The 9,415-nt window shown below is 43.5% G+C and overlaps 1 protein-coding gene across 1 annotated transcript in view; it reads right to left on the minus strand.

Moving 5' to 3' along the window:
- Window positions 1-8,392, minus strand: part of LOC135791880 (transcription factor Sox-5-like) — a 60,159-nt gene extending 51,767 nt beyond the window's left edge. Inside the window, exon 1 of the mRNA XM_065302444.1 lies at window positions 8,076-8,392. The gene's annotated coding sequence lies outside the window, so the exon portion shown is untranslated. The remainder of the gene's footprint in view (window positions 1-8,075) is intronic.
- Between the last annotated feature and the right edge of the window lie 1,023 nt (window positions 8,393-9,415).

A 9,415-nucleotide genomic window follows, 5' to 3' on the forward strand; every position in this document is an offset into this window, starting at 1 on the left:
GTAATCAGATTAGACGGTGATTGTTTTTAATGAATATTTATTATGGGCTTATGCTGTGCTGGACGTTTTTGAATTTCCCTTTTCGACGCAATTGCGTGCTCTGCCTCGACGAGAGACAAACGCAAAGCGTGCTGCTTTATTTAATAGAAAGTAGCCATCGGGTAAATATCGATGTGTTATTAAAGCGCTGCGGTAACAACCAACCAAAGTTGTTGATCATAACCAACAAATTTATAAATAACGCACCTGGCCTTAATAACAAAGAAATTTATTGATTATTACCGTTAATTCTCGAAATAAAAAAATACTAATCTTAATTTATGTTTACGAATAAATCTGCATATTAAAATATTAATGCTAGCTGAGTTTAGCAATTTTACCCAACAAAATGGATGAAAAACTCGGTGGATACAGTTGTCCTAATATAATTTTAAATTTATATCCGTCTGGCCCCGTAAAAAAGCCATCAAACAAAGTTATCAAACAAAAACAACCTATTTGTGGGAAAAGGCTCAATAAAATCGAGGGGTGCTTTTTTAAGCCGACCGCTTCTGACCCTTAGGTGGTGGTGGTGGTAGTGTGTGCGCCCGCTCTAAAAGCGGGCAATCCTCTCGCCCTCACAGGCGCACTCGACCTTATTAATTATTTAGTTCGATTGTGTGCAATGAATAAGTCACGATGCATTATAAAATGTGTATCGACCCTTCTTTGCGTTCGCCACGACACACGACAAACGGACAGTACAAGCGAAGTAAAGAAGAAAAAAAAAATGAAAAAAATATAAAACATGAACAGGAGAAGAGAGCAGTGACGCAATGATCCAATATAATTTAAGTGGACGATGATGACGTGGTGCGCCCCATTGGGGAATATTTTCCGCAGAATAGAAGAGTATAAAAATGCACGGCACGATCGATTCTTATTTCTTACATGCCCGCTCATCATTTCTGAATCTTCGGGGAGAAGGATACCCGTTATAAATACCTGAAATTGTTCCACTTCCGTTTGCTGACCAAGCTGTCGTGTTCAAATATGATTTGATGTGATAATGAGATGTAATTTGCTTAACTTGTAAGGGTGCTCACTCGGAACGCCGCTTTTATTACGTTTACAAGCAGCACGCGAAACAAACGTTCAAAAATGTAAATGTAACGACGTGTTCCACATAAATTATATCATCATGTAATATGTAGATGGTTATCGCTAATTGTTTGTTTAAAGTGCGTTCCTTCCGATTAGATCTCTACCGCGACCGAGTGATTTTTCAAGCGAGTGCGAGTTTTCAGCAAAGCTCCACCTCTGCGTGCACGTACGCGGAACTAATTTTCCTTTCAGTTAACCTGCCTTGTAATGACTAATGAGCATCTAAAGATATGCTATTGTCATAGTTTTTAATTGAAAATATCTCTGAAAGGTAAACACGCAGACGCGTTGCGTTGGCAATGCAACAATTGATTGTTGGCGATTTAATGCGTTTTTAATTACGCGCTGGACGTTTTTTCGTTGGACTTTTACACGCGTAATGAGAATTTGAGAGAATTATTTCTATTGCCGGCGTGTTCGCAAACACACATCATCGCATGCACAATCTGAATAAGTTCGTTGTCCTGCTGATGCTGATGTGTTCGCGCTCGGATGTAATTTTAAAACCCGACCTAGAAGAAGAACAAGGCGAACAACGAGAATAGCGAAATAGCCCAGCAGCTAGATGTTGGAAGCTTGAGCTCTCACACACAATATGTTGGTTTGAGGAGGCGCGCGTACATTTATACGCAGTACGCGCGCGCGCACTGGGCAAGTGTGTGGCGGAATTGTGGCGACTTATTAATCATTTCGCTCGGCAACCTAAACGATCATTAATGGAAGGCCTGCATTGTCCAATTATATAACAGGTAGCCATTATATCTGCCGCTTCTTCGCGGCGCGCATACCCACACTCTGCGCGCGCGAGCTCGCCCCGCAGGCAATTATCTCCATGAGAATGAACTGACCGGCCAACTACTGTTATAGTTCTTTATCAAAAATTCATTCCGATTCATTCAGTGCCAGCGTGCGCGCGCGCGCGCAGAGAGAAGGTCAACGTGATGCCACTGTGCCTCAAATGAATTAATTACCTTTCATGTAGGTTCAACTGGACGCGCACGAACAACAGTACTTTTTATTTGTTTTTAGATTTCGCCGCGATGCCCGATGCTGATGATGATGATGGGCCCGAGATAAATATTAATGAACCCGTTCGCTCGCCACACGTTGATATGCGCGAAGCGTACGAAAGACGGGAAACTGGAAGTCGGCTGCGAAGGCTTTCGATTGGGAATTATCATAATTGTGATCTCCTATTATGTGTGTGCTACTGGTAGGGTAGGTGAGTCGCCCGCGGGCGATTATTACAACAGCATACCGAATACACGTTTGCTTCATTCGCCGCGCGGTCAGCAAGACAACAATCAACTTACACAGCGCATTCTCCGACGATTCGTACCCCGCGGCATTGATTAACAATCGAAGCCTAAGTGAATATGGCACTATTTAGATCAATAGTCAAGTGTAGAGAGTTTTTCATTGCGAAAACAATGAATTGATGAATTTATCCCGACCCAACGAATTATATGCTTCTATAGAAAAGCAACCGTGTTTAAAAACTGGCAGGAATTGAATGAGGAACGTATAATCAGTGCGCGCGTCTTTACGACCACGATGCGATAGAGAATAGCGCCGAGTTCTTTTGGCTCGACCGACAAAACCTTCTTTCAGACTCTCGGTGTGCATCACGATGCTTCTCGTCATTGTGTTTTCGCTGCCAGCATCTCTGCCGCGGCTGATAGAATTGTTTATTTAAAGTCTCTAACGCGCGCACAAAGCCGATTTCGAATAAACAAATGCGAATTAGAAAATGGCAATACAACATTCCCGGCAGGTTAATAACCACTCAATAATTGTGTACGCTGTTTGTTCTGGTCGAGTTCGAACGCGAACATGTATTGCTCGAAGAGTTGTCATCATGTGATAACAACTGTTTTTCCACACACGTCATTGTTTATGCTGCCGCGAGCGCAGCGAGTGAAAAAAAAAATGCGCACACTGATCGAAAGATTCCGCTGAAGAAGAACCGCTTGACCGTCAGTGGAAAGCGTCAGTCGCGTTACCATAAACAAAAGTCCTTAGGCATCTATAAAACAATAGGAAATCTAGTCGCAGCGCTTCCATGGAAAAGTATCAACGACATACATAATTCATTTTATAGAGAGCCGTTTAAATAGAATAAGTTGGCTATCGAGTTAGACCGGAACAGTACGATTATATTGGATTGGCATCGAATCGAACGTTCGTGACCAGAATGCACTACTCGCAGTCACCGACGCTATGAAATGTACCCTTACACAAGATACCTACGAGATATTGAATTGGATAATTAATTGATTTCAAAATATCTTTAAATTCTAAATGGGTATTGTTGGAATGTGTTTTAAGTGTACCCATCAGCCAAAAAGTTTCCCAGAAAGAACAAGCGATTAAATAAATATCTAAGCATTAGTGCGTAATGTAATATTAATCAGAAGATTTATGTACGCGATTAAAGCTAGAAAGAGCAAGTGACTTTCACGGAAGACACTCTGGGCCGTTCGAGATCATAAAATATATTATCCATCTAGGTGTGCAGTGACCATATTGCAGGTATGTTGGTGTATGTTGGCGCGTACCTGATGTATTCAACAAATTAAATTTTACGAGTCGAGAGCGTAAATTATTACATTGTGCACGGCGCGCACAAACACACACACACGCGTGCGCGCGCGGAGTACGCAACTTGTTGGTTGTTGGCGAAACGCTTCGGTCGAGTGTCCTATAATCGGCAATAACCAGAAACCAGAGAAAGAACACAATTGCCTCGCGATGCCTGTGTGCGTGTGTGCGGCACAAGTCGAGCGCTGCGTTTCTTTCACAACTCGCACACCACGTTAAGAGCAGTTATAAACATCGAAACGCGATGCTGACAACAAGTGTATTTTGTTGTGATCCAGTTTTCGTCCGACTTAATTTCTTTTCAATTCGGTCGGCCGCACGTAACGCATGCGCCCGTTTATTTACATATTATGTGTGTCTATTGGCTCCGCTGCTTTCATTAGGACTAGTCGTAGTAGTAGTAGAGCACCTGTTCGATATTATTATTATTATGATTACGCAAGCGACACGCCAACCGAAAGACCGGCTCTCTCGTGTAAATGATACGCGCGATAGTTTCTCGCGCCTGCGTCATTCACAATGTTCCAGTTTTTGATTCGATTTTATTTGGCGCTTGTTGTTTATACGAACATAGAAAATTACGATTATGGCCACGCGCAGTTGTTTGCCAAGAATGCCCCGTGATATGTGAATCCGGAAAGGACGTGTGTATAGGAGAGGTGATAATCCAACGTTGACGTGCGGCTGTTCGCTCTCGGACGGAAAGATTTCGACGGATAGACGGACGGCCCAGCAGGAGCACCCGACGAGGTCGGGGCCACGTCACTGCACAAAACGGCCGATGACTGCGGCGAGCGTGTGTACTCTCTATGTGCAATATGTGAACTTCTTCTTAGTCTATCGCTTTCCGAGTTTCCCCGTCTTCTTTGTGCATGCATAATATCGCCAGCAAAGTTATATTGTATGTGTGTGTGAGTGTGTTGTGCAGAGTGCACGAGCTTTTAAAAAATATCAATCTCTTGTCGGGGGGCCTCGATTAGTCGCACCGTGAGACCATGATGTATCTCTGTTGTTACGACATGCCGTGTGAGATATATACCCGATGCCTCGGACCGCGTCCCAGGGCAGGCTCACTCATTGTTATAACTCGATATATGATAATAGGCGCATCGCTCCTATCTACAAAGCACGATTAAAGCTCAGCGCAAGAACAAAACAATTGTGGCTACAAAAATGGGCGGTGTAAATGATGCGGTTGACAATATCTATTTATTTCTTTAAAAATGTCTCTATTCGACTAGACAAAAAAGGCGAAAACAAATTATGTCAGCCCACCGGAGAAAGAAAAAAAAATGATGAAATGAAGATTTATGAACAGGCCAACTTTCATATTTTTAAGTGTTAATAATTTGCAACATTAATAATGCGTTAATATTTTCTAACAGTTGGCGTGATGACCGCGCGATGCTTGAATCCGTATGTATGATATACCCATACCCGGAATTGAATTGCAAGAATACCTTCATTGTATAATTACTCGCCTCTTTGTGCCGAGGCCCCTCTTACAGAACGGATTTAAGAAAACATGTGATTTCAGCGTCTGACCGCAGGCACACATTCCCATCATCACACGATGGTCATTCGCGGCAGTTATAAAAATCTGCGAGCGTTTCGTTTTAAACCAGCGTGTTTATTATTATGCGTGCGCAAACATTTTCTGCGCTGATGCAGGTTGTTTTCCAGCCGTTCGTCTTAGGAAGCCAGCCAATCTGTTTATCATAGCCATTTGAAAGTGAATTCTTCGACTCTTTAATCCTGGCGTCTCCGTCTTCAGCCGGCGTTCATTTCTTTGCACTGGTATTCACCATTACCGTTGTTGCAGTTGGCTTGTGTGTTTTTTCCACACTCGCTGCCGCATAGCAAGCAAGTGCGCGCGCGCGCGCCGCGCTTAACTTCGACTTTATTATTTCGCTCTACGCACACGCGCGGACTGCTTAGACGAGTTGATGCTTGCGCGAAAATTCGAAAGTTTCTACACGAGGTACACCCCGTCGCGCAGAAAAACAATGGACGCTCAAATCGTATACAACAAGTGCGTATATATCGAATTTTATCGAATCTCGTTCCTCTTGTACCGCGCGCGCGCAATTAGATTCGAAAGTACAACTTTCGTGCTGCACTTTTTGTGTCGGTTATAAAAATTATTACACGATGTACATAAGCAAAGTGTGTGTGTTTGCGTTAAATTGCAATCGATTAAAATATAATTTGTCGATTCCGATATAATTTCGAATCACCAACGTGCTAACCGTCTCGCGTTCAATAATCATCATCGTTTGCTCGCCGTGCGGTGTATAGCAGGCTATAATTCACGATAAACGTTTATTAATAGCGTTTCACAAAATGCCCAGTAAAATTATTTAAATATTGATAATTTGCGAAGATTAACGAAGCAAAGTGGAACGAAAAGAAAATTTTGTCTCGACACGTCGTTAAATCCTCAAACAAATTATGCTTTCCTTCTAACCTAACCTTAGATTCGCGCTTGAAGGTTGGCGCATGAAGATAATACCAAGGATATATCCGCGTGTATCTTGCAGCAGGTTTGAACTTCTTACTTGAATGCTTCACCACAACGCAAACTTGTAACTATGGCCGATAATGTGAAACGCATGTAATTTGAGATCTCATGCGAACAAGCCATTTCGTCGTTTTTGTTTCAACTTGTTGCTTGTTGTTTGTTCCACAATTACAACTGGAAGCCGCGCGCGCGCACGAAACCAACGAACGCACGCAGTGTCATTAATTATTAGGTAGATTTAATTGGATTGCAAAAGAACAAAGCCGTTCAAGAAGTGTCGGCGCGTAAAGCATCATCAGTTTGACGTAGGCGCACTTGTTCCATGCACTTGTCCACCGCGCGCGCAATTAATTCAAAGACGAATCTTACTATTTGCAACATATACTTCGACAGCATCGCACGGAAAATACGAATAAAACATATTAATTAAGAAACGCTTAAACTCCTCTTATATGTACTGCTCTAGCTCTGTAATTACCCAACAAACTGCTATTTTAATGGTTATTATTTAGAAATTGCTGTCCGCATAATAGACAGCTTGATGCTGCCCGTGAACGCACTGCAAGAGGCGTCACCCATCCTCTTCAGTCTTGCCAACTTGCCAAGAAAAGCCGCGATCGATTTTGCCCTCGACAGTTATAATTTCCCGCTTAAATATTACACCGTACATGTGAGCGAATGGAAAACTCTTGATAAATCAATGAGGAACATACCTGCGCTGAAAATGACTTTCTACATACCCTAATCTTAATAAATTCGAATGGATGGAGTGAACGGACACGCAGCCGGATCATTTATGTCCCTCATTTAAATTACGTCGCACGAGTCCGCTCCTAGCGCATTCCATCGCCGCACGCAGAAAATTTATTTATTGCCACGCTCTTCTTTCCACAAGATCGCTCGGTTTTACTAATAAAATAATAGAAATTGATCGCTGAGACGAAGAACGGTTAATGCGGTTACGGGCGCGCGCGCACGCACAATATTTAATGCATTCCGTTGTCGAGGTGATAGAAGTGACAAGTGAGAGGGTTACAAGGCGAGAGTGTGCACTTGTTCGCGAATGTTGGAATTTGTGGAACCGGATATGGCGAGCGAGTCGAGATGAAACGGAAGAGCAGGTGGACAAGTGTAAATCAGGGTTTGCTTAACATGCACAGGTCGTCTAATGCAGCGTAGGCCACAACACGTCGGTCGCTACATGTTCATCTACATCGCACACATACATTTGAATGTCGCATTTGCCAAGAGAGGTTGTGAGGTTCCTCATACCGCAGCAAAGTGCGGCACTCTCTCGGAGTCAATTTTGCTTTTGTTTGATCACTCTAGCAGCAAAATTTCAAGCATATTTTTAATAAGTTGCAATTTTAAGAAATTTTTATTCGTTTGCATATGTTGTGGTAAACCACAACATTGCAGATTCTTATTACTATTGTCTCTTAACAATTTCCGCTTTATTTTTATGCTAATGTAGTTTGTATTTTCCAGAGGGAAAAAATCCGTCACGATTCAGTGGTTTCTTGAGTAGAAATGGCGCAACGTAAACTAGATTTGGCTTTGCCCGAGTATTTTACTCCATCAGCGACCGGATTTTCCATATTAAGACACTCATAATTAACAGATATGCCCGGCATGCGGCACAGTTAAGTGTGAAAACGGAGTGTGCGAGCGCCACGCTTCCACTTTGTCACAATCCGTCCGTCCGTGTCCACGCCCGGCGCAATGGTCATAAAATGAATCATGGCATAAAATGCACGCTTCGCGACGACCTTTGCTAGGACGCGTCGCGATGAACACGTGAGTGACTTACCTGTTGATCACACTACTCTCGATGGCAGCGGCGCCGCTGAATTTTCTTCGCACGGAGAAGATGCAATCGCAGCTGCTGGCATCACTGTTTTTCTATCACTTGTATTACGAAAATCCATCCGGAGGTCCCCTCAATTTCACCAAAACCACTATGTTTTTCTATATGATTCACATTTGATGAAAAACTCTTTTGGGTGAGATGCACTTGTTGGTTAGGAAAAACGCGTCGCGGATATTTAATATTTCGGTTACCAATGCTCCATTCATAAACAGTTTATAAACAACGCGAAAGCAAAGAGGTCCGCGTGCTCTCCCGAAGACTCCACTTCTTACACTGATCACATACACATGACCGTAAGAATGGACCGGTGGGGAGACATGTACGCATTAACCAGGTAGACCAGGCAGTCAAGCAAGTTGAACATTTTTCGCTGGTGTAGTGGTCTGCTCTCCACGCGTGTGCTGCACATGTACGCGCGCGCAGAGTGTATCATCACATAGGCAACCCTGCCACTTCTGCGAGCACAATGATTGCAAACTTTGTTTGCGATTGTCCACAATTAAATATAGGGTTAGTTACGCGTAATATTTACTTTTATAAATTTTATATTTTTGAATTTCTAGTTGACGTTTGGTGAATTTTTATTGCGCCGCGTCTGCGGATCATTAAAACGCAAAAAGGGTAAAGTATATCACGGCGTCTTCGATTGTGAAGGCTCGATATCAGGGGCGACGGCACGCACTGCTCACGTGATTGACTTGACAATGCAAACCTAATGTTCATCAGTTTGGAGTGAACAATGGACCGCGCGGGTTATTACCGACCGGCCTGCATCTCGATAAGCGGTGATGGAAGGCTGACGCGCCGCGACAAGAGCAGAATCCCCGCGATATATATGGATTCTAAATACAATAGACACCTCGTAATGACGTTATGTAATAAGTGTGCTTATGCGGCGCGAGCGGTCCATGCAGGTGGCCAGCGCTGAAGATGTACGATGGCAGACTGAGCGCCGACGATGGCAGCAAACCAGCAAACGTCCTCACGGATCACCACCGGGGCCACTGGGGTGTTTGATATGAGGCGCCGCCGAACACCGAATCCATTAGAAGAGGCCCTCTCCTCGTGTCATCATCGGGACCAGCGTTCTAAATGTAGTATCGCTTTTCGTCTCCTGCCCGACGGCGAGGATGCGAGAGTTGACCGCATCGATAATTAGATATAGTGTCCTCTCATTACTATATTGATTGCTCTATTGTCTTCGCAACGCCCGCGCAGGAAACGTGCAAGCGTCAACTTCTAAAACTAAGTTAGCGACGAATAATGGACAAAGGTCCAAA

The sequence above is a fragment of the Atheta coriaria genome, unplaced genomic scaffold (genome assembly GCF_025399875.1).
Source record: "Atheta coriaria isolate IRGN ID8LTWV9N9 unplaced genomic scaffold, Caltech_Dcor_3.1 hic_scaffold_5_pilon, whole genome shotgun sequence".
Lineage (NCBI taxonomy): Eukaryota > Metazoa > Arthropoda > Insecta > Coleoptera > Staphylinidae > Dalotia > Dalotia coriaria.